Source organism: Taeniopygia guttata, chromosome 4A (assembly GCF_048771995.1).
Source record: "Taeniopygia guttata chromosome 4A, bTaeGut7.mat, whole genome shotgun sequence".
NCBI classification, from domain to species: Eukaryota; Metazoa; Chordata; class Aves; order Passeriformes; family Estrildidae; genus Taeniopygia; species Taeniopygia guttata.
The window spans coordinates 591956-618471 of record NC_133029.1 but is presented as its reverse complement, the minus strand read 5'-3'; the positions used below and the strand labels follow the sequence as shown (position 1 = coordinate 618471).

At 48.1% G+C, this 26516-nt stretch overlaps 1 protein-coding gene across 3 annotated transcripts in view; it reads left to right on the top strand.

Moving 5' to 3' along the window:
* FGF13 (fibroblast growth factor 13) overlaps positions 1–26516 on the top strand; it is a 159197-nt gene that overhangs the window by 54429 nt on the left and 78252 nt on the right. Inside the window, exon 2 of one of the 3 annotated variants that reach the window (XM_072929004.1) lies at positions 18136–18240. The exons of the other annotated variants lie outside the window; for them this stretch is intronic. The gene's annotated coding sequence lies outside the window, so the exon portion shown is untranslated. The remainder of the gene's footprint in view (positions 1–18135; positions 18241–26516) is intronic. 3 annotated transcript variants of the gene reach the window in all.

Genomic DNA, 26516 nt, shown 5'->3' with positions numbered 1-26516 from the left:
AGTTAATGACATTGAAAAGAATATGTTAAGTGTAGAGAGACATTTGTCTGCCATTAATATTACTGGGAGCAGAATTAGGTTCATAATTCATAATACAGATAGATATCCTCATAATATATAAATAATAAAAGAGCTGTTATTATATTTCAAGTGAATGCTGATAACACCCAGAGCTAACTCACCATGTCATTGCTGCTCATATTTTATCTTGGGAACAAACTTGCATGAGCTTTTGAGGGATCTGAGAGCAGCTGATCCTCACTGGCAGTGGCAGGACTTTAACCCCAGCCAGCAGCTGAGCCTCCCTCCCTGCCATGGGATGAGGAAGAGACTTGGAGGGTAAAAGCCAGCAAAGTTTGGGGCTGAGATGAAGGCAGCTCAGGAGGTAAAGCCAAATCAGAACAGGGAAATCATTTTCAGTTCTTGTGCGCAGGAAGGTTCAGCATCCCCAGGAGATGACTTGGAACATGCTGGCCACGAGGCCACACGCTCTGGGGTGTCCCTGGGCCAGCTGAGCTGGACAGAGAACCACCCTGAGTTACAGCTGAGTTACCAACACAGCACAAACACACAGCTCTGTGTGAGCTCTGCTCAGGGACAGAGAACCACCCTGAGTTACAGCTGAGTTACCAACACAGCACAAACACACAGCTCTGTGTGAGCTCTGCTCAGGGACAGAGAACCACCCTGAGTTACAAGCAATTGACCGACTTAAATTAATGAAATCTTAATGAACAGCAGCTTCACAGATTAACAGAGAAATTTTCATTTCGGTGCTCTTGGTGTGGGAATCAAGGGATATGTGAGGTTTTTTGGTTTTTTAAGGGCTAGAACATTTATTTTGGTATACCAATGAAAGCCTGTTTTAGACATAAAGCAACAGAAATGGGGTCATTTTGGTGAAGGAAGATGTTCTGTTGGGTCACACATCTTGCTCACTTTGCTTGCACATTCTCCGTGCCATAAGGAGAACTTTTTCCTGTACAGGTGTTAGAGTTTGCGCTTTCCACAGACTCCCAGAGTATGGGCATACCACTGGCTGTAAGTTTAAGGAAAAATTCTCCATTTTTTCAGCTGAATTTGACAGGAAGACGTATAACCTTAACTAATTTCCATGGGAAACAATTTTACGCCAGGGTAGAACTCAGCCTGAGGGTTACATTTTGTTCCTGCTCTGGAGAATCACAACATCCAAATGGAGGAAAGGCAGCAGGATTGCGTTGTTAAAAACCAGGGAGTCCATTTTCTGTGCAGAACAGGAAGATGTGACATTTTCCCAGGTGTTCTGCGAGGTGGCTGCTGGCAGTGGCTGCTGCTGGCCAGGGCTCGCAGGGGTGGCTGCAGTGGCTGCAGCTGCACTGGCCTCCCCTTTACTTCTTGTGCTGCACACACTACATCCAGGCTGGTGTCCTTGTCTTCCCAGAAATGCAGCACAACAGCGAGAAATGGGCTCGTTCTCACGAGAATTGCCTTGCCAATAATGAGAATTTTAGGAAGAGCTGTTAAGATAATGAGAAAACATAAAAATGTGCTTAGTAAGCAGAATTCCTGGATCTTTTAATCTGCCACTTCACTGCTCTACCCTTTCATTGTCTGTTAATACTGTCTGGTTTGACTTTAAATGAAACTTTAGCATAGAGCTGAATACATAATACATTTATTTTTTTGGCTCTGTGCTTGATCTAAAATAGCACATAAAAACAAAATAGATATGCTCTGAAACAAAAAGAAAATTTATCAGCATGTCTCACTGACAAGAATATATATTTTTAACTCAAACCAAAATAAAAATAAAAAACCTTTGAAGTATCTTTATCCTCTTGAAATGAGTTAATTGCTAGAGAACCATGATTCATAAAACAAGAACACATCTGGGACATAGCGCTTTTTCCCAGTGGCTCCTGGATGAGCTGATGAACCTCGGATTGTGGATTTGAACTCATTTCCCTTTTCAGCCTGAGGGAATTTAAATGCATTTCTCCTGCATCCCTGGAAAGTATCTGGCTGCTGAGCACTGGAGTCAGTGGGCTCAGCTGATTACTCAAGGAAATAGAGCAGTGCCAGGGGAGAGGTGGAAACCTGCCCCGCTGGCAGCCAGGGAGCCCTGGCACCGTCCTGGGCACGGAGGGCTGGGTCAGAGCTCAGGGCGGGTCAGTGGGGTGTCCCAGGCAGGGGACAGGTGAGTGGGGTGTCCCAGGCAGGGGGAATGATGAGTGGGACACCCATTTATTTGTATTTATATCGCTTTTTTATGAGATCTGCTTTTTTTTTTTTTTTTTTTTTTCAGAGAGAAATGCCATTATTTTAACTGTTTTCTAGCATTTTCTATGTAGATATTTAATTCACTAATAAAGCCTAATTTATACAGAGTGATAATAGCTTGCAGGCTTGCTTTCTTCTCTTTCGTTCTCACTGAACGATAAAACTGGATGTTTTTTATGTTCCTGAGCTAAATCCACTCTAATCAATATATCCTGCAAATCACCTGACTAATTTTATCTGGGAGTCATTTGAGGAGGATAAACTCCAAAGCCTGTGCTTTGAGATGAACCATCCAGTGAGTAATATTTCAAACAAGCAAATGGATTAGAGCTTTTCACATCCTTTGCTGCTTGGTTATTTAAAGTGCTGCTTCCTGTGCAGGTTTGTTCCAAGCCTTGTTTTGCTCTTGCTCCTGCAGATGTGCCTGTGTGCCACCATGGCCATCACGCCATCCCCTGCTGGCTCTTGCTGCGTGGTTGGGATTCTGTATTTCCAGCTTTTCCAGGATTCTGTATTTCCAGCTGTCCCAGGATTCTGTATTTCCAGCTTTCCCAGGATTCTGTATTTCTGTATTTCCAGCGTGGGTCAGTGTGTGCCTGGCAGGCCCTGAGTGCTGCCAGGGGACGGGGGTTTTGCTCCCTGGGGCCCTGCAGCTTATGGAGCAGTATTCCAGCATCCCTGAGCCTTGCAGGGTCCTGGCTGACACCGCCACTCCAGGCACTGGGAAATTTAAATAGTCTTGTTGGGTTTGCCTGGGCGTGCTTTGCTGCTGGTCCCTTCCCGAAGCACCTGGTGGGGCAGGGACTGTGTGACTCTTTCCTTGAGCTCTCTGGGATATCCAGGAGCTGTGAAACTCTGTATTCAGTCAAGGTGATCGCTTTTTGTCAAACCTCTGAGCTACCTCTGCTTAAACATAAAGTGCTGGCAGCTGTGTGGAAATCAGCCTGAGTGCTGATGCCCCCAAATTTCTCTGTGCTTTATGTTGGCTGTGGGCCGAGAAGGCAGGAATTAACTCTGTGGCTGTTCTTTCATTATGTGTGACAAAGAAGGCAATTTATTGTTAATCCGGTGTGGGAATTTCCTGAGGTTAGATGTAGGAGGTTGAGAGCAAAGCAATCTTGTACAACTCAATCAAGAACTCATTCAGACTCAGGAGCTGTGATTTTGGGGTCTGTTACTGCTTCAGATTATGGAAAATAGATCTTGAAATGTTCTGTGTTAGAAGTGAAGTGCTTGGGGAGTTGTTGGCTTTGTCAGCATTCAGTTGCTCCCTGGAAAATTGGAAAACCTGTGAAGAAATGCTTCTATGCAGGGCACAGGTAGCTGGGTGAGGCAGTGCCCTGCAGGGTCCATCCCATCCCTGCCCTGCCCGCTCGGGGTGCTGAGCTCCGTGTCACACCTGCAGGGTGAGGTGTCCTCACCTCCCCTGGCCCTGGTCGCTGTGGGCTGGGGGTTTATTTACTGGCAGAAGCAGGCATTTTTACAGTAGGATGGGCAATATTTAATTTGCTTAAATTGGTTTGTTCCTTGTTTAAACTGGAGTTCCACGCTCTATTGTTATACTTCCCATTGCAGTTTCCATGTTGAGCATTGCTGCCAGCATGACAAGCTTTCCATCCTTGAGAACTTTCTGGGAAAGCTTCCTCAAATCACACAGACCACGCTCTGCAGCCCCTGAGCTTTTCAGGACCCTCACTGATTCTGTCCAATAACCTCTTTTAGCAGAGGCTGATCTTTGTAGCCCATGGCAGGAGCCAGAGAGCACAGGCAAACCTCCCTGTGCTCCAAAGCCACAGGAAGGTTTCTGTAAGCCTAGGAAGGTTTGTGTAGCTCCAGAGAAGGTTTCTGTAGCCCCAGGAAGGTTTCTGTAGCCCCAGGAAGATTTCTGTAAGCCCAGGGAAGGTTTCTGTAGCCCCAGGAAGGTTTCTGTAGCCCCAGGAAGGTTTCTGTAGCCCCAGGAAGGTTTCTGTAAGCCCATGGAAGGTTTCTGTAGCCCCAGGAAGGTTTCTGCAGCCACAGGAAGGTTTCTGTAGCCCCAGGAAGGTTTCTGTAGTGCCAGGGAAGGTTTCTGTAGCCTCAGGAAGGTTTCTGTAGCCCCAGGAAGGTTTCTGTAAGCCCATGGAAGGTTTCTGTAGCCCCAGGAAGGTTTTTGCATCCACAGGAAGGTTTCTGTAAGCCCATGGAAGGTTTCTGTAGCCCCAGGAAGGTTTTTGTAGCCCCAGGAAGGTTTCTGTAGCCCCAGGAGGCACCAGGGCAGCGCCTGGAGCTGCTGCCTTGGTTTGAGGTGAGTGATTCTCCTGTGCCTGGGCTGCCTGGTGGTGCTGAGCTGAGCATCCCCCTGGTGCACACACACAGCTTCCCTTCTCACCTTCCCTGGCTCCCAGGCTGTGTCCTGCACAGAGCTCCTGGTGTAAACACTCGGTGCCAGGGTGCGTGGATACAGGGATGTGACAGCTGAGTTGTTAATTATAAATGAAAGAAAAACCCCTTCAAGCCGTGCCAGTCCGTTCAAGTGATCCACATTTGTCTGATGCCTGTGTGATCATGCTTCACTTGACTCTGTCACAGTGCATTTTCTGTGGTTTGCAGTCTCACCAATGTTCAACTCATGTTCATTGGTTTTGACGCTGAATTTTGTTGTAAACCTTTGAAGTGGCCAGAAATTATAAGCAAAAATAAAACCCCAAACCTATTTACTTCAGTCTTTCTGCTAGATCTTTGGAATCTTGAGTATAGGATTTGTGGAGATTTCCTTTGGAGTATGAAAAGGGTTTCCACAGGTCGTCCAGTCAGTGAATGACATGTGATTGTAACAGGCAGTGATACACTCTAATTAGACACCAGTGCCATAAAATCGCTTGAAAATCAGCAGATGGGGAGGGAATGGGTGCTGTTCTTAGACAGGACTCCAGATGAGAGAATAAAATTCTAGAGCAGATTTGGATTGATTTGCAGACCCGTGAGAGGATCTGCAGAGCAGGGAGCACAGGACTGACTGCCTAGAGGGGTCTGGTAGCAGGTGCCCAAATCCCTGTGGCTGGGGGCAGACACGGCTCTGAAATGGACCAGCGGGGCACTCTGAGTGCAGGGCTGGATGAACCTGCTGGGTTTGGCTGGCCTGAGCCCATCCCCTGTGCCCCACAGGTGTCTGCAGTGGAGCTGCTCCTGTGCAGGGGCAGAGGTGCCTCAGGACCCTCCCTGGCAGGAAGGTTTCTGTGCCTGCACCTCGCTGCAGAGGCTCCTGCCTGAGCAGGGGGCAGAGAGCAGAGCAGTGTGGAGCCTTCTCTGGGGAGGGCTGGCCATTGCCATCCTTTTTGCTGTGCTTACTTCTCCTTGCTGAGCCCAGGGTGCCAGTGGGGCAGTGCCCAGGGCTTCTGCCCCATCTGGATGGGCAGAGGGAGCTCCTGGCCCCCTGGCATTGAGCACAGCTGGGCAGAGAGCTGGGCAGGAGCTGCTGCAGCTCTGGTGCCCATGGCAGTGCAGGAGCCTTTTTACCTGCTGCAGGATGGTCCTTGCCTGCCAGGGCAGTGGCTGGGCTGATGGGGGCTGCAAACCTTCCTCATCCTCAGTGACTCTGCAAACCTTCCTCATCCTCAGTGACTCTGCAGGCCCTGCTCATCCTCAGTGATTCTCCAAGCCCTGCTCATCCTCAGTGATTCTCCAAACCCTCTCACTCTCAGTGATTCTCCAAACCCTCCTTATCCTGTGACTCTGCAAACCCTCCTCATCCTCAGTGACTCTGCAAACCCTCCTCATCCTCAGTGATTCTGCAAACCCTCCTCATCCTCAGTGACTCTGCAAACCCTCCTCATCCTGTGATTCTGCAAACCTTCCTCACCCTCAGTGATTCTCCAAACCCTCTCACCCTCAGTGATTCTCCAAACCCTCTCACCCTCAGTGATTCTGGCTGCAGCTGCTCTTGGTCCTGACGTGGGCAAGCTTCCTCTCCAGGCAGAGATGTGTCACTATCACAGCCTTTAATAGCTTACTGGAAAAAATATAAAGATTCCGTTTTTAAATATATTTTAATTTGTTAATCTCTTATGTGCTGGAGCTAGAAATCTCTGAGGATATAGTTGGAGAAAGCAGTAATTGCAGGGCTTGCTCATGCTGGTATCTTCTTCCCTTAGGTACAATATGTTATGGCAGTGTATCTGAGGCATTATTTTAATTGGTCTGATGCAGACCTTCCCAAGATGAATGATTTATCTTTGTTTTATTACTCCATTTCTACTTCATTACTTCATTTGCTACCTGTCATAAAAGAGGAGACAAGGAGGCCAGTGTCTGTATGGAGGATGCAAAGGACCTGTGCCTTTAGTAAATCATCCTGATAGTGGTGCACATTTTTATGTCTGTGATCTGAGCTACAAAGGAAATTGCTGCTCAGCTTCTGATGAAGCAGAACACAGTGTGATAGAGAAGCAGGAAAGTCCATCCTGAAAATAATGGGGACAAAAGTTGTGCAACATCAGTGTCTGTAACTTATGAGAGCGTAGGAGATAGAAAATAAAAATGGAACCTTGTTCCTGCACTTCTTCACTTCATGTAAGCTGATGCCCTAGGCAATAACAAACAATAAAAATAACAGTGAAGCAAGAAGTGCTGTACAACAAGCCACGTCTTTAGTTTTTGCCTTTCCCTGTCTTGCTAAGAGTGAGTACAGGCAAAGCACTGCTTTTCCTTTCCAGTGTCATTAAAGGCATTTCACTGCAGTTCATGGCCCTGCTTTCTGCATTACAGAGCTTGAACAGTTTGTGAGAGCAGTTCCCAGGCAGAATGAGGCTTTTATTCGTGGGCAGAGAAGGTCTTGGAAAGCAGAGCAGAAGGCAGAATGTGCTGTGGATCTGCTGCCTGTGGTGTTTGTCTTCCAGCTCTACAGACCAGCTTAGGCTGCCTCCTTTCTCCTGCCATTCAGAGTCACATCTAGCATCCTCAAGGGCTGCAGTGTTTCTCCTGTCAGGTGTATGGACTCTGAAAGCAGCAAGAATGGGTTGGACCCTGCTCTGCCTGGTGCCAGCAGTGCTGGAGGTGTTCCAGCTGGAAAGGCTCCTGGACCGGCAGGGTCAGTCTTTCCTTCTTGTGTTCTTTCTTACAATCTTTTTTCTGCTGTTTTTCTTCCTTTTGGCAAAGCTGTCAAAATTCATGATGTTCAGATTCTCTGCAAGTTTGCTGTACAAGTTTAGTTTGCAGATTGAAGCATGAATTCCTTCCCCACTGTTCCTCGGTACCATTTGTGTACAAGCATCTGCAGAAGAGCCTTGGCTTGCAGTGCAGGCAGGGGTTTCCTGTGAGCTCAGAGCCTGTGTCAGGAGTGACCTGTGCTGCTGTCAGCTCATCACTGCCAGGGCTGGGATCATTCCCTGCTGTCCCCCCTGCCCAGGAGGGTGATTTGTGGGTACGTGTTTGCAGTCAGGCTTTGGCATGGCCTGCGCACAGAACATGGTTTTTTTTCCCAGGTTTATAGCCTGTTGAAGACCACATGACATTTCAGTGGCTCTTCAGGAACTTGAAATGTTGCATATTTTCCTAAAAATATGATCCTCTGATTCTTGCTGTTCTCATGGGAGCAGGATCATAGCAGCATTCCAGAAGCTCTCATTATATTTTTACAGACACTTCTATCTCCTGCTCAAGTTGTAATTGTGCCATTTCTTTTTCCTGAGAGCACTTTTGGCACTGTTTGCTGAAGGTGAACTTGCAAATCAGTAATGTCTTGGAAAAAAATCTGCCATTTACTGTACAGCAAATGCCTTGTTCAAAAGCATCTTCAGGCTTAGCGTGGGGATGACATTGCATGACTAAAGGCCTCAGCTAGCTGACCTTTAGCATCCCTCTAAAAATAGATCCTTTCAAAGCTGGCTCTCTTTCAGTGCCAGTTGGGGTTGTGCAACGGGTCTTCATTACCTCTGGCACTTTCTCAGTGAAGCATGTGAAACCCAGACAGGTTTTCACTGTGTGCTGCAGTAATAGCCTGCATCCCTCACTGGAGAGCCTTCTGCTACCTTATACCTTTAGATGTCCTTAAATAAAAGAAGTATTGAACACAAGATCAATGTGCAGTTTAAAGATGCCAATTAAGCTAAGTTTGAATTTTGTGGTTTGATTCAACTTAATAATAGCAGTTCAGATCTAATATTTTATTACCATCAGTGCTTATGGACTGTTATGACAGGATTGAGAGCCCTCTGGTTGGCATGGATTATTTAATTAACTGACTGAAGTGTGAGTTCACTTTGATGGAATTTTAACTGGGGAACTGGGGCTTCTGTCCTGTCGTTATATTTTACCTAATGGGTCTTAAACTAAGCCAATAAATGTGTGAGACTTGGGTTTGTATCTAATGATAAAATATATCTTTTTCTTTTTTATGGCCATTTTGTGGAGGGGGGAGTTAAAAAAATCCCAGCAGAACACCAGGAGTCATACACTTGGAAAAGAAAATAAACCTTCTGCTTTTGGCTGTTTTGTAAACAGTATGTCAACAGTGATGAGAGAGTTTGGGAGTGGGAGCTGTGACTGATGTTCAAATGTAAGTGGAAAAATCATTACAGAAAATGTAATCCCTTTTAATTCTTATTGAAAAGGACATTCTCGTCTTCCACCTTCCTCTTATCAGATTTCAAGACTGAAACAGCTTTAGGGTTTTTTGGGGGCTGGTCTAGATGATCTTTAAAGGTCCCTTCCAACCCAAACCATTCTCTGGTTTTATGACTGTCCCGTGTGACATTTTTAACTTACTGCATATCTTATGATCCTTTCAGATATTACAATAAATGCATTTACATTGAAGGTTTATTGTGGGTCTCAGCACTGTAATTACAGTGGTGGGCACATACCATATTTATACTTCGTATTATTCCAATTAATGCATGGAGTGTAAAAAAAAAAAAGTCTAGAAAAGGCAATATGAAATCAAAACAAGATATTTTTAGGAAAACATACTTCAGTCTCACAGCAGGACTGTCTATGTTTATCAGTCTTCTTGGGGAATTTGGAAAATGCTGTTCAAGTGCAGTTTGGAGTCCACGGCTGCTGTTCACATTCTGTCTCAGCAGCTGGAGTTGCTGTAATTGCAATTTCCATATTGTGTCTATTCAGAATCAATTAATAGGGTTTTGTTCCAGTGGAATAGGAATAATCTTCTGCTTCCCCATGGTGCCTGCAGGAGGGGGCAGCTCTGGGGCAGGCTGAGGCTGAGGCATCCAAGGGGTTTTGGGGCAGGAGCTTTGTTGGGTTTGGGGCAGGAGCTCTGTGGGGTTTGGGTTTGGGGCAGGAGCTCTGTTGGGTTTGGGGCAGGAGCTCTGTTAGGTTTGGGTTTAGGTGCAGGAGCTCTGTTGGGTTTGGGGCAGGAGCTCTGTTGGGTTTGGGGCAGGAGCTCTGTTGGCTTTGGGTTTAGGTGCAGGAGCTCTGTTGGGTTTGGGTTTAGGTGCAGGAGCTCTGTTGGGTTTGGGGCAGGAGCTCTGTGGGGTTTGGGGCAGGAGCTCTGTGGGGTTTGGTTCTGGTCCAGGAGCTCTGTTGGGTTCTGGTTCAGGAGCTCTGTTGGGTTTGGGTTCTGGTTCAGAAGCTCTGTTGGGTTTGGGTTTAGGTGCAGGAGCTCTGTGGGGTTTGGTTCTGGTCCAGGAGCTCTGTTGGGTTTGGGGCAGGAGCTCTGTTGGGTTTGGTTTTGGGGCAGGAGCTCTGTTGGTTTTGGGTTTAGGTGCAGGAGCTCTGTGGGGTTTGGGGCAGGAGCTCTGTTGGGTTTAGTTTTGGGGCAGGGGCTCTCTGGGCTCCCAAGTGAGCAGCTGAGCAGGAGCAGAGGTCTCTGGGCTGTCCCACCCCACAGAGCCCTGCTGGGCTGAGCAGCCCCTCCTGCAGCACAGCCACACCGTGCTGGGCTCTGGCAGTTCTGGTTTTCATCTCAGCCGTGTGCCGTGCAGCTTCATTCATTGTTTTATTTATGGCTTACCACTGCACTGCTTTTCCAGCTGCAGTGAAAATTTTCTCTTCCTTTACAGATCTGTCACTGCCATTTTGGTTTTGTGGGTTTTATTTGCACAGAGGAGATCCATGAAAGTCACTGGCAGTGTCATTTATATCCCCAATTCCTAAATTACAGCACAGCACAGGTACACCCTGTGCCTTCATCACAGCACAGGTCAGAGAGGAGAGTTTTGCCATTGCATCTTTCGCTCTTTAATTATGATAGCACCTATTTAATGCATTTTTAAATCCTTTGTTCTTGCATTTGGCTCAGTTCAGTTGCTTTTTGTGCAGACATTGATTAGGTTAGACTACTGCCTAACTTCAGGATCAGTTTAGTTATAAGTAAAAGAGCAAATTTGTGAGAAAGTAATAATAACCCTTCTGCTAATGATACTCTCTGGGGATTTCTGTATTCTCTCTGTAGTGCATGGGTTTCTGAGCAGGACACCCTGAAACACCCTTCCAGCAGGAGCAGTGTGATCAGACCTTGGTCTTGAATGTGATAACAGTGAAAATGAGATCAGGAAAAAACAAGCAAAATCAAAGTGATAAATCACAGTGAAAAAGAACTCTTAGTGGAAAAGCTGGGAGTGTTAGGACAGAAAATTAAGCCTTCTTCTAATATTTGTTTTCAATTTATTCTTTCAGTCCCATTTTAGACGTGTTTCAACTTTGCTGTCGATACTTTTTGGAACATGGTTATTCTCTGTATAGTAATAAATTCCCGTCATGTCAGAAATAAGCCTAAAATAATTAAGGTGGAAGTATGTAGCACAGCCAGGGGTGACCTTCCTGAGTGACCAGCATCTAAGGCCATCTGTTTTTTGTCATGTGCAAACCAGTGAGGCAAAGAAAGAAGCAGATGTCGCTAGAATGGCTGTAATAACAAATCTATGCAATTATGCCATGCTGTGTTCACATTTTGTTTCTTCCAGAATCAGGTCAATTTTGCATAAAAGTTTTTATTTTGCCAAAACCTGTGCATTTTCTAGCTGTCTTTTTTCTTTTTTTATTGGAAATGCTGCTTTAAGACCTCAAACCAAACTAGGCATGCAAAGAGAGAAACATTTATAAAGAACTTTTTTAATTAGCTGAAGGAAACCTTGCAGGATGTTGATTATCCTGAAGTACTCCCCATTCAGAATGCTTTTTGTTTTATAGAACTGGCTGGTGCTCTGACATCTTTAGGATACACAGATGCCCATGCTGAAGTATTTCCCTAGGCTGAAGTGGAGCCAGGGGCTGCAGCTCCCGGCAGAGCAGTGCTGCTCCCTGCCAGGCACCTCCTGGCCATCCCTCTGGGTGTTCAGCTCCAATTGCACTGCTTTTCCCTGGGCTGAGCTCTGGGGGTTGTTATGTCCTGCAGGAAAGGGACAGGGACAATCTGTGCTCCTTATCCCTGCCAGCCTCGTCCCTTGCAGCCTGGCTCAGTCAGCAGCTCCAGGTGCTTGGTTCTGTGCTCTGGGTGCTCCAGGTGCTTGGTTCTGTGCTCTGGGTGCTCCAGGTGCTTGGTTCTGTGCTCTGGGTGCTCCAGGTGCTTGGTTCTGGCTCAGTCAGCAGCTCCAGGTGCTTGGTTCTGTGCTCTGGGTGCCCCAGGTTTGTGATGAAGCTGTGCTCCTTGGATGATTGCTTCCCCCTGCCAGGAGGGCCTTAAAGGAGCATTTCCAGACTTGCAGAAGCAGTGAGTGCAGTGACTTCCTCGTGTGTGCTTGTGCCTCCTCTGAGCCAGGCTTTGTCAGGCCAGGAGCCGTGGAAGGGTCCAGAAAGCTTCTGAAAAATGGCTGGTTTCCTTGGCTGAGCTCAGTTACTGCCACTCCTCTGCCTGATTGCTTCCTTCCTTCCAAGTCTCAGAATAGCCTCTGCTATTGCTAGGAGAAGTTAAGGGAAAAGCAACAATACATAGCATTGATTAGCTGGAGCTGTGGGTGGCTGCTGGCTGGTAAAACTGCTTGGTCAGGGGGAACATCGTGTGGGGCAGAGCCAACACCAGGAAAAGCCTGAGCATGGCTGGTGGGTGGGAGAAGGTGCCCGGTGTGCCCCAGGAGGAGGCAGGCTGTGCTGCCAGGGTGGCACTGGGCAGGTGACAGCGCCAGGACACGGGTGACAATGCCAGGACACAGGTGACAATGCCAGGACACAGGTGACAGGGTCAGGACACGGGTGACAGGGTCAGGACACAGGTGACAGAGCCAGGACATGGGTGACAGTGCCAGGACACAGGAGATAGCACCAGGACACAGGTGACAGAGTCAGGACACAGGTGACAGGGTCAGGACACAGGTGACAGGGTCAGGACATGGATGACAGCACCAGGACACGGGTGACAGGGTCAGGACACAGATGACAGTGCCAGGACACAGGTGACAATGCCAGGACACAGGGACAGCACCAGGACACAGGTGACAATGCGAGGACACGGTGACAGCCCCAGCACACACAGCTGCCACCCACAGCCCTGTCCCTGGGGCATTCTCAGGATGGATAGATTTGTCTCTGCACCCTGAGGTTGGGTGTAATTGTTAGGAGGCAGAATGATGTGAGAGTGCAGAAGGACAGCTGAAACACCAATAAATCTTGATTGCACCTTGTCCTCTTCTTCAGCAGAGGCTTAACTCAGTTATTTGTTAAATAAGGTGTCAGTGTGCATAGCTGTTTAGGAATGTGGCTGTGGAATGGAAGAGGGTGGGAATTGTGAAGTATGTCCTGACTTCGTGCCTCTGAAACACAGACCTGGTATTGATCGTGGCCCCAGTGCAAATCCTTGGTTACAGGTTTGTGTTTAGGAGGCTAGATAAAAAACAGATGCACTATATGTGTGTGTGTATGTATTTACAGGACCTAAAAATGTACTTTAAAAATGTGTAGTGTTAATACAGTGCCTGAATTAAGGCTATAAAGTGCTTTGGTTTATTTTTTTCATCGTAACATCTTTCATCATTATGCATTCCATAGATGATCAGAGCACAGGAATGATTGCCATGGGTGGGCAATCCTGCACAATAATGCAAGATGTCACAGAAGCAGCACATGGATAGACAAGGGTAGGACACAGAAGAGCTGACACAGAATTACAGAACATCTCAGGGTCACAGAGCGTTGCCAGCAGTGAAATAGGTGTCTGTGCACAGGAACAGTGATCTGCAGGGAGAGAGATGGGTGAAGGAAACATCCCTGCAGAGCTGCCAGTGTTTGAACTTCAGAGGTTGTCTCCTGGCCTCTGCTGAGCAGCTTACAGCAGAACCAGTCAGGCCTGCAGAGAGAAAAGCTGAAGAACCACAGACAGCTTCTACTTTTTTCTTTCTTTTTCTTTTTTTTTTTTTTTCTGTTTCTATTTAAAGGTTTTCCATAACTGAAAGCAAGGGTAACAACCCAGGTCAGACAAACTTAAATTAAGCTACTCTTTGATTTTTCTGAAGAAATCCTTTCACGCTGTCTCAGGGCACGGTAGGTAGCCTTGAACTCTTCAGTGTTTGAGCTGAGGCAAGGCAGGCAAAGGAGGAGGAGACCTTTTAGGTGGAAGAATTTTACCACATTTCAGGAGAGGCTTTTTCCAGAACATTTGTCATTGGTCATTCTCTGTGGTTTAGGGCTGGTGTGTAGTAAAATGTGGTGACCCCAGGTGCAGGGAAGAAATGATGATGTCTGCTCCAGATCAGAAGGCTGAAGGACAGCTTTATTGAATCTATACTATATTGCATTAATATGCTATTTAAAGAGATACTGTACTGTTCTACATACTTACTCCTTACTTACCTAACTCAAACTCATGACTCTGTGCTGACAGCCCGAGCCACAGCTGGATCCATTGGTCACTGACCCCAAACAACCTTCACCAGAATCCAACCCAGCCACCACTGCAGGTGAACAATCCCCACACCACATTGCACATGGGGAGAACAAAGGAGCAGAGATAAAGATTGTTCTCTCTTCTTCTCCCTGTGCTTCTCCTGAGAGGCAGAACGGTGTCTGTCTGTCCAGGGAATGGGAATGGCACACTGGTGCTTGGCAGGGCTGGGCAGAGGGAGCAGGGCACTGCCAGCCGTGTCCAGGGCCAGGGTGCCATCTCCTGCTGGCTCCCTGAGCAGCCTCCAGGGCAGTGCCAGTGCTCAGAGCAGCTCTGTTGAAAATACATCGTCCAGTGAACAGTGTCATTTCCTAAATTGGCTTTTAAATGGTGAGACGCAAGTGTGTGTGTGGAGCTCAGCAGGGCAGATCCTCTTGGTGGTGGGCAACAGCAAGCCAAGTCCTGGCTGCAGATCTTGTGGCAAATAAGTTTGCAAAGGATTCACAGAGGCACGAAAAGCTCTGCTGGGTCGGCTGAGGCAGAGCTAGAACTTGAATGCACTGCTTGAAGGGGTTCCTCCAGCACTGCAGGCTGGTGCTGGAGCTTCCTGTGCTCCTGTGGGAGGCAATCACGGCAAATATTTTCTCTCAGGAAAGTGGAAGTAATGACATATGTCATGTGTGTACTTTTCGTTTGAGATGTGCATGACTGTAAAGAAACAGATGGCTCCTTTAATTCTGATCATGGCATGTGGCTTCTCTGATTATGAGTCTATTATTTCTACACAGATCTTTTTAATAAATTCTTTCTGAAGGGGGAAGGAAGTGAAATTGCCTTGCATCAACTCATTAAAAATTACCAGGAACAGCAGTGGTTATTAGGAGGGCTGTGTCCAGTGAAGTACAAACATGTTGCCTAGAGCAGCCTGAAAAATGCCCAGGCCAAGAAGCCCCAGATAAATTGGTTTGTTCTATTTCTTGTAGTGCTTCTCAGCTGCAGAGAATCCTGGATTCCAACACAATTGTTTCCTTGTGACCTAAGGAGTGTGACACTGTTAACAGCCTCTCAGGAGTCCAGTGGGACTCAGAGCAGTGCTAATTCCTTCAGTCTCACTGAGCAGTGAGATGGGGAAGGCTGCGTGTTTGAAGTGCCTTTTGGACAAAATGAAGATGTATCCACTCCACAGTGACAATATTTAAATAGATCCTAGCTTTCAGCGTGCAGGCTTGGTGACCTTCTGATTAATTTGAGGGCATGGTTGTACTGCGTGTGATCTGCTGGTGTTGTGAACACTCTGTTCCATTCTTCCAAGAGTCTCCTTCACCCTCAGGGATGACAGTGTAGGTGGGGAAAATTCCTCCTTATGTCAGAGATTGAATGCTTCTCTCTAGAGTAGTTTGGAGACTGATTGGCTTGATTGTAACCTGTCTTTTTAAAAACATCCTACCTGCTACCAGTCCCTCAGCACGGATTTCAGCTTGGTACTTCATTGTGCTGGTACTTCTGAGTGATGGGGCAAGTGCTGCTGGTGCTGAAATGAGGAGTTGAAATGGAGGGAGGAGGGTGGGAAGAGGAGTTCACTGTTCCATGGAAGGAACACCATCCACACTGAGCTCCAGCTCTGTGTTTGGGCGTGCTGAGGGACAAGGAGCATCCAGCAGGGAGCCAGAATCTTGGAGAGCTGCTGCTACCGGTCTGTCTCTCTTCTGGAAGACGAAACAGGAGAGATGAGAGAGGAAGAATAGCAGTGATGGGAAATGCACATTCCCTCGTCAGGCTGGCTCCTGCAGTAGGGCTCCTGGAAACCCAGGGCAGAGCAGACACATCCATCCGCTCAGAGTGGGCATCAATCTGTGCTTTGGGGCTCCCTTTATCTGTAAACTTGTGTCCTGCATGACTATCAGCATGGTACTGTCTTTACTGAAGAATTTCCCTTCATCTAGTTAACTAATCCTTTTGTGGATGAAAAAAGATACTCAAACTGTTACCATATTCTTGCATTTAAATGAATTTCAAAGCCTGAGCAAATCAAGGTTTTCCATTTCGCTATTTCCCTGAAGCTTTCCTGAGACAAAAGAGGCATTTGGCACAGCAGGTCATCTCTGAGCTGTCTGAAAACAAGGCTGCAGTCACAGGGTATGGATGGTGGCTGCTCTAATGAGTGCAGGTTACCTCAAATTGCTTTAATGAGCCAGTGCAGTTGTGGTAGGCTTATTGCATATCTGAATTAATGGCTTGGAAGGAGGTTTGTTAGCCTGCTTTGCTAGAAACCAAATCAAACAGCAGCCTGGCATATTCTTCAATGACACAGAACAGCAGAACTGGAATTTTAATTTACCTCAGGCTGTGTGTGATCCTTTCTATTAATAAAACAGCCACGTACAGCAGACAGGTGTTGAAATAACAATCCCCTGGTGAGAGTGCTGGCTCTGCACACACAGCCACAGGTGGCCCTTCCCATCAAGGTTTTATTTTCATTGTAATGGCAGTGAGCTGAACCCCTCATGAACCGGTCATGTCGTGGTCCTGCCCCTCCTCTGTGTGTCAGGAGCCTGCTCAGGGTCCTGCTGGGCTGGAATCAGCCTGTCCCAGAGGGAAACAGCCCTGGTTTGTGTTCCACACCACAGCAAAGCCATGGTTTGTGTTTCACACCCAGCAAAGCCATGGTTTGTGTTCCACACACAGCAGAGCCCTGGTTTGTGTTCTACACCACGGCAATGCATGGTTTGTGTTCCACACCACGGCAAAGCCCTGGTTTGTGTTCCACACACAGCAAAGCCATGGTTTGTGTTCCACACACAGCAGAGCCCTGGTTTGTGTTCTACACCATGGCAAAGCCATGGTTTGTGTTCCACACACAGCAAAGCCCTGGTTTGTGTTCCACACACAGCAAAGCCATGGTTTGTGTTTCACACACAGCAAAGCCCTGGTTTGTGTTCCACACACAGCAAAGCCCTGGTTTGTGTTCCACACAGAGCAAAGCTCTGGTTTGTGTTCCACGCCATGGCAAAGCTCTGGTTTGTGTTCCACACACAGCAAAGCCATGGTTTGTGTTTCACACCCAGCAAAGCCCTGGTTTGTGTTTCACACCCAGCAAAGCCATGGTTTGTGTTCCACACACAGCAGAGCCATGGTTTGTGCTCCACACACAGCAGAGCCATGGTTTGTGTTCCACACACAGCAAAGCCATGGTTTGTGTTCCACACCCAGCCAAGCCCTGGTTTGTGCTCCGCAGCTGGAACCAGCAGGGCAGCAGCTCCGTGCAGTCACTCTCTGGCTGGGCTCAGGACAGGGTTGCACAGTTGCCCTCAGCCTGTGGGAGCTGAGGTGGAGCTGGGAACAGAAACCTCCAGGGCGAGGCACAGGCAAAGGTGGGAATTGTTCCTGTGGGAGAGGTGCTGCCTGCCTGCCCTGGCCGTGCAGTGTGAAGCTGTTCCCTGGGTAGGATGTCAGCTTTGGATGTGCAGATGTCACACAGAAGGATGTGCTGAAAGAATTGAACAGATGAGAAGATAGCTTGCAGGAGAATCAAAACTCAAAGACAGGCAAAAATGGAACAGGCAAGTCTGCATTTCTACCAAATACACAAAGGAAGTAAACTTTGTAAGAATGAGATATGGGCAAAGAGTTTAATAGTCAAAGGACAAGACTCAGGGGAAGAATAATGTAACCAAGAAACCAATCCAACCTGCAATTTTGTGTGGGAAAATGAATCATGGAACTTTTGTAATTTAAGGTCAAATTGGAAAGATTAATTTGTGTATACTAGAAAAATTACCTATCAATTGTTGGTTATGATTGCTGTTATTGAATAACTTCAGAAAGTACAACCACAAAGTCTAATCTTACATATAAATCAATGTTTGCTAGACCTGATATATTGGCTGAAAATGACAGATTGTGAATCACAATTTGATTGTTTGGAACTTAGAGATTTCTGCAAAAAGGCGTGATTTAAACTGTAACTTTGAGCCTGCAGTTTAATGATCTTATGGACAGAAATTCTGTAGAAGCTGGGAAATTAGACTCAGATTTCCATCTACTGACTTTCAGGGCAGCACCATTGATAAAGGGATTTATTGTTTGCTGAAATTACATCTGGGTGATCTCTTCCACTTCTGCAGGCAGAGAAGGAGAGGAAATGTTTTGAAACAGTGCACATGAGGGTGACAGAGCAGATGCCACAGCACCAGGAGCGAGGCACAGAGAGCTGGACAGGGCTGAGGCAGGTGGGTGGGCACAGCACATCCACACACAGGCTTTAATTCAAGTGTTCTTGTCTCTTTGGGTACTGATGTGGGTGGTGGGGAAACAAGTATGTAATTAATATGATTGATAGTAAGTTCTAACTTTAATTAAAAGCTACTTAGCTTATATAGGTATTCTATAAGAATAATCAGCAGTTAGCTCTTATTGGTTAATTTACAAAGGTTTTTGTTTTATTTCTCTTACATGCAGTTACAGCTGTAGTTAAGTTTCTTAAGTTCTTATCTCTAAGTTATATTTTCTAAGGATATTTCATTTTATTGAGTATATCTTGTCTTCAAGACTATACCTATCTTTATTATTTCATTCTCAGACTTTGTACAATTATGTAGTTTCTCAAGTCTAAACACAGAACCTAATTTCTAAACTCTATTCCTAAGTCAAACACAGTTTAATTCTAGAGTTTTAAACAAAAGTTTTTTAGAACAAATATTCTACAAAAGGGTACCCATTGGGTACAAATGTGGCATCCCAGGAGTGCTCAAGTGCCAGCAGGTGTTCTCCCAGGACGCCGTGTGGGATCTGGCTGCCTGTGCAGGGCTCTCTTGCAGGGAACAGTTGTTCCTTGTGACATAAATGTGAGTAACAGCCTTTGTGTCTTGCCAGGCTCTGCCATGGCCCTCGGGGAGCTGTCCTGGGTCCCCAGGGAGGGCAGCAGCAGCAGGTGCAGCACACAGACATTGCCTCAGATCCAAGGGGCACCAGGGGCTTGGAGCTCCAGAGCACAGCCCAGACCTGTGGCAGTGGAGGGAGAGATTTCTGACGCGTGTGCAAGGAGCTGATGGAGATGCACAGCTGTTAAAAAACATTTCCCCTTTTGTTTTCATTTCCTCTGGCTCTTTCTCTGCTCCAGGACATCCCAGGTTTGCAGCTAAGCAAATGTTTTGTGACTAGAGTTTGCTTTCTTGGAAAGGCTTAAAAAACAAAGCCAGAGGGAGGCAGAATCTTGGGCTGGAGACTTTGCTGTTCTGTAGGAAAGCTTTACTTTGAATGGTTTCTTTCCTGTGTCAGGTTTTCTCCCACTTCCATCCTTTCTGACAACTCCTGGGTCAGATGCAGAGAGAGAGAATGAAAGGAGAAAAACCAAAATGATAAATATAGATGTCAGGAGTGCCAAGGACGGCAGTAGAAGTGTGCAGGCACTAATTTCAGTTGGATGTGAGAGAGCTGAAGGCTAAGGAAGGAGCTTGTGGCTGCAGGGCTGGTTCTGCCTGCACTGGTGCCAGGCTGCATCTCCAGGGCTGCGCCCATGGCCAGGGCAGGAGGGGCTGGGCTGGCAGGGCAGCTCCTGGGCAGGTGAGGCACACGGGGCTGGCAGGGCAGCTCCTGGGCAGGTGAGGCACACGGGGCTGGCAGGGCAGCTCCTGGGCAGGTGAGGCAGGGCAGCTCCTGGGCAGGTGAGGCAGGGCAGCTCCTGGGCAGGTGGGGCACACGGGGCTGGCCTGGCATCTGAAGGGAACTGGTGGTGTTCTTCCCTCCTCCGTGGCTGCTGAGGGGGTGTTTGAAGCAGACCAAGCTCCCATCTCGTAGGCATTGCCATCAGCTGCTGAACCATAACTCTGCCAGTGCCAGCCCAGGTCCTCCCCAGGAGCTGCATCCATCCCCACAGCTGTCACGTCCTTCCCTTCAGCATTCATTTGCCTCTGTAATTGCTTTGCAGGGCTCTCGTGGCATCCAGGGAGTGCATCTCGAGCACAGACCTTGGCAGCTGAGCTGTACTGGGCTGGGTTTGATCTGAGCCACTCTGATAGGTACCAACACCTGCCTTGCACCCGGGTGCTCCAACGGTGCAAAAAGCAGAATGCAGGTGGGGAACAGATTGCCCCTCTGTTCCTGGCTGTGCCAGGGTGAGCTGGTTGTGTCTTGTTAACACTCCTGTGATCTCTGTTTCAATAATGCAATTGCTGGAAGATGACAAAGAGAAGATCTGAGCCCCTCCCTTGTCCCTGTCCCCTGTCCCAGCACAGCAGCACTGCAGGCTGGCTGCCCTCCACAGCAGATGGGGCTGAATTCCTCCAGAGAAAACATCCCGGGGGGCAGACACGCTGCTCTCAGCTCTGACATCTTAAGCCTGTCACAGATGCCGAGCCTGCTTCACCCAACGTGATTATCTCTCCCTCTGTCAAGGAGGCAGATGCCTCAGCTAGGAAACATCATCCCCAGCCTGTCAGCTGCATTCTATAAATGGAAATAGGTCTGTAAAAGCCAAAAATTATATTTAGTTGCAGCTATGGGTGGAAAAAAAAAAAAAAGCAGAAAAATAATAAAGTCCGAATCCTTCAGAACGGGAACAAAGGAACAACAAAGCACTTAGGTTGGCCCTAATCATCTGCAAATGTTCATGCAGTCATTAAATGTAGACTGCACAGATAAAAGTTACTCTTCTGTCACTCCTTTTATCTCTACCTGAAGCATTCACTTGCCAGTCAGGTTTCTGTGTACAAACCATAAATATTCAGCTTTTTCTGGAATAGTTTTTACCCAGCGTTTGCTTGTTTTCGTCTAAGCTCTCCACATGCCAGCAGCAGCCACAATAAAATGCTGTGAGCTGGCAGCAGCCTCAGATAGCCTGCAAAAGCCTTATCTGCCCAGGCTTAATAGCCCTGTGAGGAAGAGTGAGCCAACCCCAAACCCAGAATTGGGCAGGTGTAGGGGTGAAGGAAGCTGCATGTCCTGCAGTCGGTGCTGGGGCAGCCCCGGTGTGCCCTGGGGCAGGGGGTGGCTGGCCAGCAGGGATGGGCTCTGCGCTCAGGTGGGAGCTGGTGTGCTGGGTGAGCAGCTCCTCTGCCCTTCTCAGCCGCTCAGGAGAGCTGCGTTTGCATTTTGCTGCTCTTTCACTGGCAGCAGCCTTGGGCTGCCCAAAAACCGTGGGCTTGCCTGGTTATTGCAGCTTGAGAGAAAAAGCGTTCTTTTGGGTTTTTACTTCTCTAGAAACCGACAGAATTGTTCTTGGGCAACTCCCACTCCCCGTTTTGTTGTTGGCTGAGTGTCTTCATGGGAAACAAGTGGGAAAATTGCAGTTTTGTGGTGCAGTTTTGTGCAGTGCTGTAGGACTGTGGGCACAGCAGCCTGCCTGCAGCGTGAGCCTCAGGGGCACAGCAAGGTGACAGAAATACTCAGAATGTTCCCCTGACTTTGTGCTGGAGCTTCTGTGTTGACTCCCTGGGAGAGGGAGGTTGTGCAGCCCTTTGTGCTGGTCAGCTGCTCCTTTTGTGAGAGATGGGGGTGCTTGCACGGGGCTGAGATCAGGCTGCACCCTGCTGCTCTGCTGGGGCTGTGCCGAGCCAGCCAGGACCTGCCATGGGGCAGCTTTGCTTTGCTTTGCTTTGGGTCAGTTTGCTTTGGCTTGCTTTGCTTTGGGTTGGTTTGCTTTGCTTTGCTTTCCTTTGCATTGGTTTGCTTTGTTTTGCTTTGCTTTGCTTGGTTTGCTTTGTTTTGCTTTGCTTTGCTTGGGTTGGTTTGGGTTGCTTTGGGTTGGTTTGGGTGGGTTTGGGTTGGTTTGTCCCCGTTGCTCACACAGCCAGGGGGTGGGGGCAGTTTGCAGCAGGAGGGGCCCTTGGCTGTGTGTTACCTGCACGGGAGGGCACACCTGTGCCAGGGCACACCTGTGCCAGGTAACACCCGTGCCAGGGCACAGAGCAGAGCAGGGCCATGCCCGTGGCACAGGTCACTGCAGGCCATGGCAAACAGCCTGGCAGTGCCCATGGAGAAATCCAGGCAGAAGTTCACTCTGGGTGCTTCACTGAAGCTGTGTGCTGTTATTCTGCCCCAGGTTCATTAGGAAATATTGGTGTGTTTGTTTTCTGCTCCCTCCTTCCCACCCCAGCATTGCCTGGCCTGCAGTGGAGTTCGGTTGCTGTTCATTACTTCAGTTCCCTACCCAGAGGCTGTCATTTTTATTTATTTTAGTATTCTAATTTAGCTTCAGAAAGAAAATAACATTTGACCAAAAAGAATTAGAGGCAATAACTTTTTCAGAGAACTAAGCCTTTGAAAACTAATTTTTTTACTCAGTTTAATTTCATGGGTGCACAATTTCTGTTACATGTAGTCCAACTGGATTGCAGTAGCTGTAAAAAAAAAAAATATGTATTTTAAGTCTTTAATGTGTAATTTATGAATGCATTATAGTTATAATAATTCACTTACAGGGCTATTGTGACAACAGCACCTTATCTGAAAAATGGGACTTTGCAATATGAAATAGTTAATTAGCAATAGGAGAATAAATTAGAGAAGGTGCATATGGGTTGGCAGCACTGAGAGAGTGCCAGGCAGTCTTTGTTTGGATCTGAGCAGCACAGAAAATGAAGAAGCCCAGTGGAGGCAGGAGAAGTCCTAACTGCTGTAGGAGCTTAGAAATTAGTCTGGTGCCTGCAAATCTCATCTGTCTTAACAGAATTGTTGAAAACTTGTTGGGCTTTGCAGGCCTGATTTGGAGAGAATTACAGTGGTGGAATCAAATGGGATCTGTTACTGTGCAAAGACCAGTGGAGAACTTAATCCTGCATGGGACTTGCTGGGGAGCATCAGAATACATTTGCCAGATGCAAGATAATGTCAAGTAAATATTTCAAGCTGTGATGGCAGCACAGCGTGTTGGAGCACAACGAAAGGCACTGAAAGGGAGTGAAATACTCTCAGTTCAGGCAGCTCCTCTCAGGGGAGGGAGCAGTGCTGCAGTTTTGCATCGAGGTGCAGCATTCAGCTCACAGTAACACCCAGGGCAGGCAAACTCTGCTGGCTGCTGAGAACTGGTGGGGACTCTCTGGTGGGCTGTAAATACTTTACCACCTATTCTCTGCACAGTTTACTGTGGCTTTGCAGCTGTGCTGCTTTTGTGCTGTCACTTTTCTGCAGGGATCCTGTGGTGTGAAGGAGTTTTGGTCAGCTTTGGGGGCAGCTGTGCTGTCAGGGTGCAGTCAGGGTGTAGGTGGACACTGCTGAGCACACCTGGGCTCTGCAGATAGCCTGTTCACATTTTTGCCATCAAAATCTTCCGTGGAACTTTTATTACTTCCCCTCAGTCTTCTGAGTGTTTCATTTTTTCTGGGTATTGAGTGATGCACATAAAATCAGAGTAGTTTGGGTTGAAGGAAACCTTAAAGGTCACCTCATAACCCTGCCAGGGCAGGGACAGCTTCCCCCAGCCCAGGTTACTGCTGTCCAGCCTGGCCTTGGGCACTCCCAGGGCTCCAGAGCAGCCACAGCTTCTCACACAGTGATGGAATAATTAGTGTTGGAAAAGACCTCCAGGATCACGGAGTCCCAGCAGCCTTGGCCCATCACCAGCCTGTTGGGTAGCCCAGGTCACTGAGTGTCTTGCCCAGTTGCTTCTTGAGCACCTCCAAGGACAGTGACTCCACCACCAGCCTGGGCAGCTCCTTCCAGGGAAGAAATTCTCCCTGATGTCCAGGCTGGGGACAACCTCGGTTATTCCTGGTTTTCTGGCCAGCCTGAGCTTTGGCTGAAATTCCCATTATTCTCAGCTCCTGGAGAATGACTAGGTGAGGTACAGCATGCACACAACCTGTCAGCAGCGCAGTTTATGTTGTGTTCACCCACAGCTGTTCAAGTGCCCTTCCAGGCCACTGCCCACAGCGGGGCACTTTGTCTAGACATGATGTGAAGCTAAAGCTGTTAGTCAGAGTCTATTAATGTGAGATATGCAAAGCGTTCCTGGAGAGAAGCTTCAGCACTGGCATGTCAGGTATGGCCAGGGGAAGCTCCCCTCTGTTGTCTTACCTGATGGGAGAGGAAAATTCAGCTGGGCAGGGCCCGTGAGCCCCAGGCAGGAGCAGGCTGACCTGGCAGGCACAGGGTGAGCCCAGCCCGGGTCAGCCCCAGCTGGACACAGTTCCAGCAGCCAGTGCAGCCAGAGCACGGCCAGGAGCGTTTGATGTGCCAGAGTGACAGTGAGTCATCTCTGCTCGCTGTGGTGAGCAGCCTGGAGAGCCACGGGCAGGCGGGACAGCTCCATCCACATCTGCCTGGCAGCTCAGGACAAGCAGAGCTCAGAGCTGCTCCTTCCTCCCAGAGCGTGCCTCAGGGGCTGGCCACAGCTGATCCCGGCTGAGATCAGACACAGGTAGGACCTGCTGGGGTGGGATGGGCACCTGGCCTCTGCAGCCCTCGTCCCTTCTCCAGACCTGCAGGCAGGCAGGTGCATGCAGTAGCGGGCACACAACTCTGTCACTTGTGTATCTGCTGGGAAATTAACAGAAAAAGACAGACTAAAATTCTAATAACATTTTGTTAAATGCTCTTTCGAATTTCAGTTCAGGAGCAGAGTGCATGGGTAGAATGGAAGTTATGGATTAGTACATTTAAAGGCAAGAGAAAAGGTGGGTTTGTTTGCAACCTGCAAGGACCTCATTCCCTAAATGAGTTCTTTGAGAAGCTGTTACAAATTCATTTGTAGCTTTCCTGCAGGCACTTCAGGTACAAGTGGGGCTGTGGGAGCTAGGATTAGAAATAGTGTGAGTGCTTCTGTGGCGTGCAGGGGCAATGGAAGGACTCTGGCACTGGTGGTGGGGAATGGTGCAAGTGGTGCTGAGAGCACGGACTGCAGCCTGGAGCTGTCCACAGCAGTGCAGGGCTCAGGAGCGAGCGTTCATGGGCCCTGGGCACTCCAGCACTTGTTTCGACAGTTGTTGGGGCCAAATATTCAGCTGCTGCAAATTGCTCTGAAGCTTTTCTTGATATTTTTTTTGTTTAACTGGAGTTGGTGTGAATCCACAGCAGCAGCGTCCTTCCAATGTTTTAAAGTTTTTCAATCAACTTTGAGAATAAATGGTTTAATTTCTTTGGGGATGTGTAGAGTCCCAGTAGGTGTGAGTACGGTAATGACAGAAAATAGGGACTTTGCTATGGATGATTTCAAAGCAGTACAAGAGCGAGTGTGGTATCCCAAGGCAGCTACCCAACTAGAATATGCAGCATGCAATGTCCTTAGTTTGAGCAGAGTGGCTTTGTCTTGTAGTGGAATAAAGGCCACTCGCTGCCTCCTCAAAAGCAGAAGCTAATTTATGGCTCCATGTTGAAACCATGTCTTTTTTCCAAGACACATTTGTCTTTGCTAACTTTGAAAGACTGTTGTAAGCTAGAGGACTGCAGCATTTGCTTCATGCACTGGAATGTGAAATGTGATGATTTTTTTCTTAGAGCTCTGCTGTGCTTGCTGCCTTGGGTTGTTTTTTATGTCATTTACGGTGCTGAACATCAATGCGAGCATATTATGCAATGTAGTATAAAAATACACAAAGACAATGAGCTCCACTGTTATTTCTGCTCTAACAGAACAACCTCATTTGATCGTTTTGCCTCTTGATTTCTGGAGAAGCTAATTCCAAATGGTGTCTAGCCTCTGGAGTGTTTGTGTGCAGGTTTGAGTAGCAGAAGGAGCTCCTGGAGCAGGCTCCAGGTGTCTCCCATGGCTGGCAGTGGGTGGTAGCTGTGAGGCTCAGAGGGTGGCAGCCACCCAGGCATGGAGGTCACCTGTACAAACAGCTGAATTTCATGCCAAGTTGTGTGGAACTGTGTGCTGCTTTGTAAAGGATCTGCATTTCATTTCTGTACCGTGACCTTGTCACCGTGTCCTTCCCCTCGGTGACAACATGCCAGTCAGGAGTGGCTGCCCAACACGCTGGTCTTGGCTGGGCTCCTTGAGCAGACCAGTGATCTGCTGGGCCAGGGTCACCCAGCTGAGCTATTCATGGTTTGACTGAGCACAGTCCTGGCTTTTAACTCTTTTCTGCAAACCCGTAGCTTTGAAATCCCTCTTGGACTGGGCTGCAGAGTGCCAGCGCCGTGCAGTCCAGGTGTGAGCACCTGAGCCATCTCCGTGCCCACAGCCAGCACTGTCAGGTGCTCTGAGCTGCCCCCGTGCCAGCTCTCCGGTGGCCCTGGTCCCCAATGTCCCCCTGATCCCCCCGGTCCTCTGATCTCCCATGTCCCCTGATCCCCCATGTCCCCCATATTCCTCCATGTCCCCCAGTCCCCTGTGTCCCCCATGTTCCCCCATGTCCCCTGATCCCCCCATGTCCCCCATGTTCCCGCATGTCCCCTGATCCCCCACGTCCCCTGATCCCCCCAGTCCTCTGATCTCCCATGTCCCCCAGTCCCCCATGTCCCCCATATTCCTCCATGTCCTGTAATGAGTGTGAATTTTAAAACACCCGATTTCTTGCATCCTTCCTTTTGTTAATCCTCAGTAAATGGGGCAAATAACTGGGAGGTG